At 40.8% G+C, this 12,845-nt stretch overlaps 1 protein-coding gene across 1 annotated transcript in view; it reads right to left on the bottom strand.

Annotated features, from left to right (window-relative positions):
* Positions 1-12,845, bottom strand: part of ASXL3 (ASXL transcriptional regulator 3) — a 157,650-nt gene that overhangs the window by 144,326 nt on the left and 479 nt on the right. The window lies entirely within an intron of this gene.

Consider the following 12,845-nt stretch of genomic DNA (forward strand, 5'->3'; position numbering starts at 1 on the left):
CCGTGTTAGTCTGTATTCGCAAAAAGAAAAGGAGCACTTGTGGCACCAATTGGTTAGTCTCTAAGGTGCCACAAGTACTCCTTTTCTTTTTTACAAAGTGATTTCAAGACAGGTACATATATAAGCATTGTTTTTCTAGAAGCAATCTGGACAAGATCAGGTGGCACCGACTCTGAAAATTCCATTAGGAGAAAGGATTGCCTATCACTCAAAGGCTGAGGAAAATGTTTCAGAAAACAAGAGAGTCTTTTCATTTATTTCTGAAGGTTGTTGTTGTTTTTTACCTTTGCAATATTCTCTTGGTTGAAATGGATGATAAGGCAAATTATCCTAAAATTAGTTGGAATGTGATGTAATAAGAAACACAGTAGTTCATTTCCCAGACAAAGGTTCTAATTATAGTTGACACGTTCCCCTGATGTTATCTGGACCAGTGATCTGCTAGATCACTCCAATCCTCGACTCTGCGAGCCAGCCTTACCCTGCTCTGCTGTGAGAGCCCCCACTCCCGGGCTGTTCATGCACAGCCTTTAGCATGTAAGCTGCTCCCAGCTATGTGAGTGAGCACTTTTGGCCAGCCGCCGCATGGATTGTGCAACCGAAAGACTCTAGCAAATATCTCCGGTCCCAGACACAACTCCAGGAACCTCTGTCTTGCAGTGCCCAGTTATGCCCGCTGGACGCTGCAAGCCTATATGAGTTAGTCAATTTAACAAAGAAATGGATATGTACCAGGCTTGTCATATGTACCAGGAGTCTCTGACACACTTCAAACCAAATGCACTGCTTCAGGTAGAATAAACAAACTAATTTATTAACTACAAAAGATTGATTTTAAGTGATTGTAAGTCAAAGCCCAACAGGTCAGATCTGGTGAAATGAAATAAAAGCAAAACGCATTGTCAGCTGATCTTTACACTTCCAGTGCCCTTACAAACTTAGATGCTTCTCACCACAGGCTGGCTGGTTGCCCCTCAGCAAGGCTCTCCCCTTTGATCAGCGCTTCAGTTGCTTGGTGATGGTATCTGTAGATGGAGGTGGAAGAGAGGGAGAGCATGGCAAATGTCTCTCCCTTTTATCACGTCCTTTCTTCCCTCTTGGCTTTGCCCCCGGCCCACCCTTCAGAGTCAAGTGTGCATTACCTCATCATAGTACCAAACTGACCAAGGGAAGGGGGGTGACTCACTCAAGAGTCCAACAGATTCTTTGTTGCTGCCTAGGCCAGCATCCTTTGTTCCTGCGAGGCTGGGCTGGGTTTGTTCCATATATGAGGTGTGAACTGCACCTCTGCTTTTGGAGAGTTTTTGCCGGGGCTTGTTTTAAGACATGAGGACACATTTTCAGCTTGATAACTATATATACATGAAATTACAACCTATAACATTACTATAACAACAATGCTCAGTGCATCATGAGCCTTCCAAAGACACCCGACATGACAAACTTTGCACTGGATACTACACAATCACATTATAAGGATGAACATGGGGATGCAGGGTGTTCCCCTGAGATACAGAGTGTCACAATAATTTCTACAGAGGTCAGGATTCTTTGGTTTGTTGTTTTAATCTCCATACTTCATAATACCAAAAATCTCAAGAAAACAAATATTTTGCAGGGAAGTCTTATTTGAGATTATTGTGTTACCACTTCACTTAAATAACTAGCCGACAGTCCAATGAAGTGTTTTTCCAAAATTAAGAAAATTAATTTCTCTCTCTTTCCATTTCTCTCCTTCTCTATCATGGAATTTTGGTTTCCTCCGGGGATATTGGGGTTTTTTTTGTTCCACTTCACAGTGTGTGTGTGCACCTCTGCATCTTTTCCCCCACTGCAGTTCTCCAACTCCTCTCTGCTACTTCTCCCTGACCCTGTGCCAGCATTGCAGCTCCCACACAGAAGATGCATGCAAGTTTGCATTTTAAAGTCCAAGAGATAGGTATGTGGCAAAATACAAGGATACAGAAAACTTTAAAAGGGTTTTATAATATGCCTACCACATAAACAAATTCTGTAGTAATATATGTCTAAATGCAGGTTTTTGGAACATTAGTACTTACAGTAGTTTTCTAGACTTCTCACATCTCTCTCTCAAACACACACACACTTACTTCAATATCTAAGTAACTTCAGCCTTTAATGGCACTTCAAGCAATACATAAGGGGTTTCTTAACATGCAAGTTTTAAGAATGCTGAGAAGAGCAGATAGGTGCAGTGTTCTTTTAAATTTAAACTGATAGTTCTCTCTGCATCTGTGACTTTCAGGAGCACTTCCCTACGCACACATCAGGCATCAAACTTCACTTTCTGTTACAGGGACACTTATGTGGGTGTAAGCAGAGTCAGAATGAGCTCTACCTTGACATCTGGTGGTGAGCTGTGGAAAAGGATTTCAGGGGCTGATCTTGTTTGCATGGGCACTCATTTGCATGGGCACACCCACCCTGCCTAGCATGATGGGCTGCTTGCCCAAATAGTCACTTTGGCTGCTGTGGGATCCGCAGTCTCTCTGTTATTGGGGAAGGAGTAATAAAGCGTTGCTGTCCTGGTTATGTGAATCAAGGACAGTAGAACCGTACTTGGCATTTTATGATGGAGGGACTCGCTCTCAACTAAGTAACACTCGCTAGGCAAGAGACATGGGTGCCAAAACCCACTGAATTGAGAAAGGCTGGGGACAGGCATTTATACCTGGTGGCATGGGTCCCTTCTGAGGGCCCTAAACACCAATTTCACTCCCCTCCTCTCTCCAATGTATAATATCAGAGCTAATTTTGATTCCATTAGTAGTCTGGTTACAGGCTGCTGAGCTGAATTCGCTGTGGCCCAAGGGTGCACCAGCACTGAGGCTCCCCTACTTTGAGCTGAAATTACTGAGTGCTTTTAAGTTATGGGGGGGCCTCAAGATATACTGGTGAGCAGCTAGCAGGAGGTCTGCTGGAGAGGAATGGGACGGCTGGCGGAGCAGAGTGGCTTACAGGATGGCTGGTTGAGCGGAGCGGCTCGCACGCAGAGAGGCAGGGCAACCGGCCGACAACACAAGGAGCAGAGCACGTAAGGACCCCCATACCTCCCCCCTTTTTCCACCCAGGCTGGGAGGTAAACTCTGCAGATGAATTTTTGAACTTTTTGGGTTGGTGGACTTCTGGGACTTTGGGTGACTATTAGGTTGCTAGACTTAAGATCCTGAGGGGAAAAGGACACTGCCAAACTTACTTGGGGGGTGGGTCTTTTGCTCATGGTTGGTGTTATGAATCCTGTTTGTGGTGTTTCTTCAACATAATGCCGCATTGTTTCCCTCCTTTATTAAAAAGCTTTTGCTACACTCAGACTCTGTGCTTGTGAGAGGGGAAGTATTGCCTCTTGGAGGAGCACACAGGGGTGGTATGTTCTTGTCCCAGGTCACTGGGTGGGGGCTCAAGCCGGTTTTGCATTGTGTTATTGGAATGGAACCCCTAGATACTGAACCCAGCCCTCGTTGCTGCCAACTCTGACAGGCAGAAGGGTTACACAGATGAGGCCCAAAGTTTAGACAGTAGGGATTTTTTGTTTTGTTTTCAGATTTAAACACTGGCCTGAAGGGCTTGCAACTCAGACTTTGCAGTGCTCTGCTAGTGCATGCTAACTACAGTGAAATTAACCAGTTTATTTTCATTGCCCAAACTAACCAAAATAAAAACAAAAACTGCATAGATGGTGAAATATATTTTTAAATACAATCCAAATTTTAATCACTTAAAATGTTAGTAATATAAAGAATCTTTATGGTGATATATTAGACAGAAGCTACACCTATGCAGGGCAGAGAACCTCATGAAGGGGTGGACAGGATCTTTGTTCTTTTTCAAACACATCTACTCTATCATTAGACAGTAACCCCAAAATACACTAACTGTAACAGATGCCTGAAGAGAAACAATTAAGAAGATCTCTTTTTTGAGATCCAACTAAAGCCAAGAGAAGAAAGCAATCTGAAATTTAAAAAAAAAAAATCAAATCAGCTCATCAAATGATAAACATAGCGGCTCAGACATGTGCTCATCACCTTCGAATCCACACAAAACATAGCCACTAAAATCTTCTAACCCATTGCTCTATATCGCACCCTTTTTTAAATCTGCCCTCTGGCTTATCTTCAACTGCTTTACATTTATACCTTGATTTAATCCTCATGCCCTTCACTCTATCCTTCTCTACCTATTGTTTGTTCCTCATTACTTACACTGTATCCTGCCCTTCTATTTCACCAGTTATGCCAGTCCGCCCACCCATCCATTTGTTCACTTCTTCCACGTTTCCGCTTTCTTACACACTACCCTTTGTGCATGGAAAGCCTTCCCAGAACTAACTAAAACAGCTCTACAACATCTACCTCAAAACCCTCTTTTGCTATTGACCACTTACATCATGGATAGCTATTAGCTTGTTTACTAAAAATATCCAAATGATTCAGAATCATCAAGCTGTCCAGTTAGCCAATGTTACTTCGTCCTCCTTCCCTCATTGATTGATTGTTTTATAAACACTCACTTGTGCCTTGTTTCAATTTAGGTTTTTAACATTTTCGGGTCAGGGATCACGTCTTCATTTAGAACAATGCAGCCCCGATCCTGATTGGGGCCTTTAGGGAATCACACAACACAGATAAAATAAAAAAAATTATGTTCTTGTTGCCTTGAACATAAAAAATTCTCAGAATGCAACACCTGGGATGGGGGAAGTAGACAACTGCTTATAAAAATATGTTTATCCTTACATATTGCGAGATGACATTACTAGATTCTGAGTCAGAAAACTGGAAGAGGAAATGAGATGCTACATGTAACAGGAGATAGTTTAGTGCGTGAGTGTTATCTAAAGGTGGCCTGCAAACATAAAAGGTAAATTCCATTGACTTCAGCAGTACATATTGAATGCCCTCATTGAAAAGGCAAAGATAGCCAGATCAGACTATGTGCAGAGAACCTCCTGGGAGACGCTGAGCAGGCTCCACTCCAAATCACAAAAAACGAGAATGAAGACACTCAGCATCTTGCAGGATTGGGCCCCATGAACAATCCAAATTTGCCCTTTTCTGTTTTTATTTCAGGTCTTGGGAATTCACAGACATCTGGCTCCTGATTCTCTGCAATACTCCATTGGGTCCCCTTGCTGTGATATCACAACTACTAAGGAAGCTTTCTGGAGCACTGAACACATCTATAGGGAGCTGAGGGCACTTCCAACGGTGTTGTGTAGTTCTCCAAGTTTCTTTAAAATCGTATAACATATTCCTCTTTTCTTCAATATCTATATTCAGAGGTCTGGCTCCAGGCTCCAGAGTACCTCATTGGTACCTGAGGCACCACAGTTGATCAAGACAGACATGCCTTCAGAACATCTCAGAGAAAAAGGTAAGGTTTAGTTGTTTATAAGATTAATGTCTCTCATTCTAATTAATAGGGTCACCGTCCACATATTGGTAAAGTAAATTAAGTTTACACTTTATTTGCAGTTCACCTTTTAAAATCTTTTATTTTTAAATCTACTAATCTCTAGAATACTCAATACTAACAAAAAGTGGTGCTGGCATGTACATGCAACCACAGAAGGTAAAGAAATAGATGGAGGAGTTGTGGTACCTAACAAGTGCAGCAATTGCTTTGAATTTAAAAAAAAAAAAAAACCTGAGGAAGCTCTAGGGCAAATAAACAACATTAAAAACCCCCACAGATCTTCAAAGCAACATTGATTGTGGATCAAAGAGAAAGGCCATCAAAACCTCCCAAAGCAGCAATATTTCTGCATGTCTAAAAAAGAATTAACATAGAAGAAATATGGAAATAGTAGTAGGTCTCTGTTAAGCCAACAACAAAGAAGCCCTTAGTGTAGTAAAACAAAGTCATGTCAAATCCCCATTTTTAAAAATGCATGAAGTTCCTTTCATAATGTTTTAAACTGTATTTATAGTAACAAGAGTGAAGACTGGAGACAAAAGTCAAAAGGTATTACAAAGCTCTAGCTATACATGTTACAATTTGATTTTTGGTCTCATTTGTGGGCTTCAAATATAAAGACATAATGCAATATAATTCCATACAACTGAATGAGCTACTTCAACTACACTAGCTCAGTAGAACTGAGGACAAGTGACCTGTAACCATATTTGGACAGACAGCCACATTAAACGGTAACATGCAGGCTAACAACCACATCTCCAAAGTGGTTACTTTCTAAAGCAGCAATTTCTTTAATTAATTGACATAAAAATTGACATTGGTGAGGCCTCATCTGGAGTACTGTGTCCAGTTTTGGGCCCCACACTACAAGAAGGATGTGGATAAATTGGAGAGAGTCCAGCGAAGGGCAACAAAAATGATTAGGGGTCTGGAACACATGACTTATGAGGAGAGGCTGAGGGAGCTGGGATTGTTTAGCCTGCAGAAGAGAAAAATGAGGGGGGATTTGATAGCTGCTTTCAACTACCTGAAAGGGGGTTCCAAAGAGGATGGCTCTAGACTGTTCTCAATGGTAGCAGATGACAGAACGAGGAGTAATGGTCTCAAGTTGCAGTGGGGGAGGTTTAGATTGGATATTAGGAAAAACTTTTTCACTAAGAGGGTGGTGAAACACTGGAATGCGTAACCTAGGGAGGTGGTAGAATCTCCTTCCTTAGAGGTTTTTAAGGTCAGGCTTGACAAAGCCCCGGCTGGGATGATTTAACTGGGAATTGGTCCTGCTTCGAGCAGGGGGTTGGACTAGATGACCTTCAGGGGTCCCTTCCAACCCTGATATTCTATGATTCTATGAAAAACTTGCTACTTGAAATTAAAAGGACTTTTAAAAAAAAACTATTATGCAGAAACAACACTTTATCCTTAACTAAGACCTGTAGTGCCAGGAAGCTACAAAAAGAAATACTCAGAACCAAAGCATTAGAACACCCCAGTTCACTCATCCCCTGTACCAAGAAGATTCTGCATAGTGCAGCAAAACATGCACAGTGCTAAGCAATGTGCGAAAAACTCTACATCCATTTAATTATGAACAGGTCTTGGAGGAGGAAAAACAGACATGCAGGCAGTAATCTAGTGAACTTAAGTGACGTGAAAATCAGCCAGTTTCTGAATTTTCAGCTACTCCCACCATCAAGTGGAAGTTATAATTTAAGTGTGCATTAGAGCTGCACTTAGAATAAAGAGAAAAGGATAGTGATGAGAGCAAGTTCTTCACATAAATAAATACTTTCAAACGGTTCCAATAAAAAAAAACATCCTTCATAGGTAGATGCTCAATGCTTCATAAAATATACTGGTCACACTGGTTTTGAGGGTTTACCAGCCTAAAGCATCTGCACCCTTCAAGCCTATTTTACCTATCTGGGTCATACGTAAAGCAGTATGCCTGGCAGCCATAACTAATGGCTGAGTGTGGTTCTATGACAACTCCAATCCATACCATTGAAGGACTGAACCTCAAAAGAACAAACCCCTTCAATTTAACTTCAAATTTGTGTTGAAATTTTCCAAGCGATCCATTCATTCCCAACATCTATGTATTTGTAAATCTACGTTCATTTAATTATTTTAGGTTTCAGAGTAGCAGCCATGTTAGTCTCTAAGGTGCCACAAGTACTCCTTTTCTTTTTGCAGATACAGACTAACACATTCATTTGAATATAAGCTTTTGTGAGCTACAGCTCACTTCATCGGATGCATTCAGTGGAACATACAGTAGAGGGATTTTATATACAGAGAGAACATGAAACAATGGGTGTTACCATACACACTGTAACAAGAGTGATCAGGTAAGGTAAGCTATTACCAGCAGGAGAGGGGGGAAAAAAACTAACTTTTGTAGTGATAATCAAGGTAGGCCATTTCCAGCTGTTGACAAGAACATGTGAGGAACAGTAGGGCGGGAAATAAACATTGGGAAATAGATTTACTTTGTGTACTGACACATCTACTCCCAGTCTTTACTCAAGCCTAATTTAATGGCATCCAGTTTGTAAATTAATTCCAATTCAGCAGTCTCTTGTTGGAGTCTGTTTTTGAAGTATTTTTTGTTGTATTATTGCCATTTTTAGGTCTGTAATCGAGTGACCAAAGAGATTGATGTTATAATTCTTGACGTCTGATTTGCGTCCATTTATTCTTTTACATAAAGACTGTTCTGTTTGGCCAATGTACATTGCAAAGGGCCATTGCTGGCACATGATGGCATACAGCACATTGGTAGATGTGCAGGTGAACGAGCCTCTGATAGTGTGGCTGATGTGATTAGGCCCTATGACGGTGTCCACATATCTATTCAGGGGACACCATTTTTTTTCTTCTCTTCTGCTGGTAATAGCTCACCTTACCTGATCACTCTTGTTACAGTGTGTATGGTAACACCCATTGTTTCATGTTTTCTCTGTATATAAAATCCCCCTACTGTATTTTTCACTGCATGCATCCGATGAAATGAGCACACGAAAGCTTATGCTCAAATAAATTTGTTAGTCTCTAAGGTGCCACAAGTACTCCTTTTCTTTTTAATTATTTTAGTGTCTTCCTCAATTTTAATGTGACTGATTAACTTAGAATGTGAAACTACACACAGACAAAAGTTACCAGAACTACTGGCTTATTACATCTACTAAAAATATAAACAGCTGGTCTACAAACAATTCTTTTATGATGCATCTGACTGTGTATGTCTTGTGCAACCAATGAACTTGGAAAATCAAACTCAAGGCACCAAATTAGTATAGGACAGAAGTTAATAATATTTCAGGACTTGACTTTAATAGAATCATAGACTTTAAGGTCAGAAGGGACCATTATGATCCTCTAGTCTTGACCTCCTGCACAATGCAGGCCACAGAATCTCACCCACCAACTCCTGTAACAAACCCCTAACTTATGTCTGAGCTACTGAAGTCCTCAAATCGTGGTTTCAAGACTTCAAGGTATAGAGAATCCTTCAGCAAGTGACCCGTGTCCCACGCTGCAGAGGAAGGCGAAAAATCCCCAAGGCCTCTGCCAATCTGCCCTGGGGGAAAATTCCTTCCCGACCCCAAATATGGCGATTAGCTAAACCCTGAGCATGTGGGCAAGACTCACCAGCCAGACACCCAGGAAAGAATTCTCTGTAGTAACTCAGATCCCACCCCATCTAACATCCCATCACAGGCCATTGGGCATATCTACCGCTAGTAGTCGAAGATCAATTAATTGCCAAAATTAGGCTTATAATTTTGGTCTTAAGAACACTTAGAACTGAGGAGGCACAAGCTTTTCCAGTCAATGGAGTCATTTTCAGTTGCTTTAACTTTTTCAGTCTTTTTAAGCTTTTTCCTGAAATTTGGCAGGTTCACTCTCTCTGAGCAAACAAACAACTAAGTTTAAAGAATATATGAGCCAACATAGTTCAATTGTAGTAGACTAAGGGCAGGGGGAAGAGAAGGCTACTCTCCTCCTCTCTCCTCCCTCCCCCATTAAAAAAAGTGCTATGTTTTTCTCTATGATTAGTGGAGGTTAGTGAGGAAAGAGAAAGGGTGCTACATATGGAAAGAAGTTAAAAGTCAAAGGAATCCTGACATCATCCACAAAATACAGGTCAATTAATGTCTCCAGGATTCCTGCCTTATTGATTGCACAGTATAAAACATTTTAATGTGGTATAATAAACAGATGAATATAATGGCATTTTGTTAGTTTCTTCTTACATTAAGACTCTATACAAAAAACATTACAAGAATGTTAAGATTACAAAGACGATTTATTCAAGTATCAAGAAATGATAAATGTAAGGTTGCCTATCAACCTTCAGCCTGATCGCTTGGGCATATGCATTACAATACAGCCTTATTATAAAATAAATTTACTATTTTTTCTGCAGAACTGCTGCCTCTTTCATTGTGCATGCTGAACAAGGAATAAGACAGGGCTGTGTAATGATATGGGTGCAGGGTCCAGATAACCCCTGCTTTATTCTATGTAATTGTTGAATGGGGCATATGAGTTTGAAGTGGGGATGCTACAGACACCACTATATCCACTTCTACCATGACTAGTGTATAGCTTAGGGCTAAGGAACTAGACTGCAACGCAGGGAATCTGCATTCTTTTTCTGCCTCTTTCAGAGATTTCCTATGAAACCTTGGACAACACATTTAATCTCTCTGTGCTTCAGCTCTGCATAGGTAAAAGAAGACTACTACTTAACTTCACAAGCATGTTGTAAGGCTAAATCAGTTTACATTTGCAAGGCTCTCAGGTACTACAGTGATGAGTGTCAAATAAAAGCAAATAAGAGAAAAAAAACATTTTAGTTAGTCCACAATTTGGAAAATGTGCAGTACATGGGGCCACACACTGGAGGAACAAAGGGGACAAAGTGAAAAATTCAACAGCTATTTCATTCACTGAGCACTGTCCCCATTCTTTATTGTGTGAGCTAGAGGTGCTATGGAAAAATAGTGCATGAACATGTAATTTAAAAGACGTGTATGTGTATGCATTACAGTACAAAGGGAGCAGAGTTAAGGTTATTTATTTTACAATCTTAACTTTGTCATTTCATAACTTGGGAGTACTTCTCTTTACAAGCTTAACACACTTGTAGGCTTTTTCTAGGAAATATAAAAAAAGGGTACCAGTACTTATAACATTAATCCGACCTTCCTATTGTTAAAAATAAAGAAATTCAGTATCCAATCAATTTTATAACATAGATATTGAACTAGCTAGCTCATGAGTCATTACTTGTGAGTACGTATCAATCACTTCATTCTTTACTTGTCGTTGGAATGAAATTGATTTAATCAAGCCTTGCAGTAATACATTATTGATGTATTCCAAGAAAATGGAATGATAATGAACCATCAGGTCCTTTACATAAAATACGATAAGGACTCACAAATTTGGCCTCAATAAAGATCTGCTAGCATGTATCCCTGCACTAGTAGATCCTGATGCAGAACCAGGGTCAAAGCAAGCAGTCTATGGATTAGTCATATCGGAAACAGATTACGGACAAGCTTCTGGATAACTTAGTAACTTTGGGAGGGTGGACAATATTTTGTACAACAGGCAATGTGCTTCATCACCCACTCTTCATATGTAGCAACCACCAGTCCTAGTAGGTTGTTACAATCAAGGCTGTTCTGAGTGAGAAAAATAATGTGACTCAGACAGAGAGTCTTAACTCTTCCCTATTTATATCAGCTCAATCTATGTTCTAGAAGCTATTGAACTTTTCCACAGAGTCAACTACACCTTAACAGACATTTTCCTCGTTTGCATGGACCACCTCCCTTCCCATTCATGATGGCTTATATTCCCTGTGGCAGCTACAGCAATTGCTTACATGCAAAACTAACATTAGGATAGAATTCCATGTATTTTAAATGTCTTTTAATGAAGTTTAGCAGCTTACAATAAAACAGAAGCCAGCCACAAACCACCATAAAGAGCTATGAAGTCCACGAGTTTGGGAACATCTATTCTGGTCATTAGTTTGAGGAAGAGAGTGCCTTCTTAATACACTTACTCCTTTACCAGGATCCACAGAGTCAAGGAAAGACAATAGCGAGAAAGTAAGAACCTTGGGCCTGGCACATTTCCTGTTTTACACAGGCATATTTTTCAACTCTAATAGTGCCTACATCAGACCATCCTTGCTAAAGCTGAAGTAACTGTAGTAAATTTTTGCCACTTGTCCAATGAATCTTATATGTTCAATCAATGCAAGACTCCTATGAGGCACTGGCAGTGACATCTATAGTTAGGACTACCTCCTATTTTGATATAAATTATGCAGTGGAAGCACTGAAAGGCTGAAATTCCGATGTTATGCTGCATGGTCCCACGAGACACATCCTTTCAAAAAGGACTGTGCTTCACAGCCATCCTAAGACAAAAAAATAAATAGAACAGACACTCACTAGCACCACAAGAAAGGGATCACATTCTTTTGATACTAATTTAATTGTTGAAATAATCAGTAAAATGTGAAATTGATATGAATACCCAAAAAAAACCCAATATAACCTGCAGCAGATCTTTCTAGCGGTCCTCTTCCTATAACTGCATCCAAATGATGCTGAAACAACCCCATCTTCAGGGAAGGCATATGCACTATAGTGTACAACCACACATGCTGTATCGTACACACACACTTCGTGAAATTCCTAGAATGGAGAAAACTCACACAAAAGGGTCCTGAAGCACAAAGTAAATGATGTGTCCTAATACACTTAGCAAACAATAAAACAAAGTCACATAAAACAGATACTGGAGAAAGAGGGAGACAAATAATTCCCCAGCCCTCTGGGAACGCATTAAGTCTTTCAAGCCAAATAGCCCAGGCAATCAATCCCACTCTTCAGGAAAGCTATTTCTCTACACAGATGGGTGGAGAGGAATCCCTGGATAATTCTCTCTCCTACACACACGAATGGAGTAATGGGAAATCCTTGGATCTTTCACTTACATATATTTTAAGGGGGTGGGAGGAGGGACTTTTCTGGGATATCTTGAAACAAATACACGGGATAGGGAGAAGGGAATTTCACTCTCTCTCTTACACACACACACACACGGAGTGGATATTTTTCGACACACCTAAAGAAAGGCGTAGCTCTATTCCCACACATTACAGGGGAAAGGGAGAGCTAGGTCTCTCCCACATATACACACTACAAGAGGGACTACTTCGGTAATTTCACAGACACGCACAGCAGGGAAAGGAGGCGCCCCCTGGGGATGAGGGAACTTCACACGCGGGGGGGGGGGGATTCCCCTGGCTAGCCCCTTAGCCCCTCACACACCCACGTAAGGGGGGAGGCAGCCACGCACACCCGCTACCGCCCGGC

The sequence above is a fragment of the Caretta caretta genome, chromosome 2, assembly GCF_965140235.1.
Source record: "Caretta caretta isolate rCarCar2 chromosome 2, rCarCar1.hap1, whole genome shotgun sequence".
Taxonomy (NCBI): Eukaryota; Metazoa; Chordata; order Testudines; family Cheloniidae; genus Caretta; species Caretta caretta.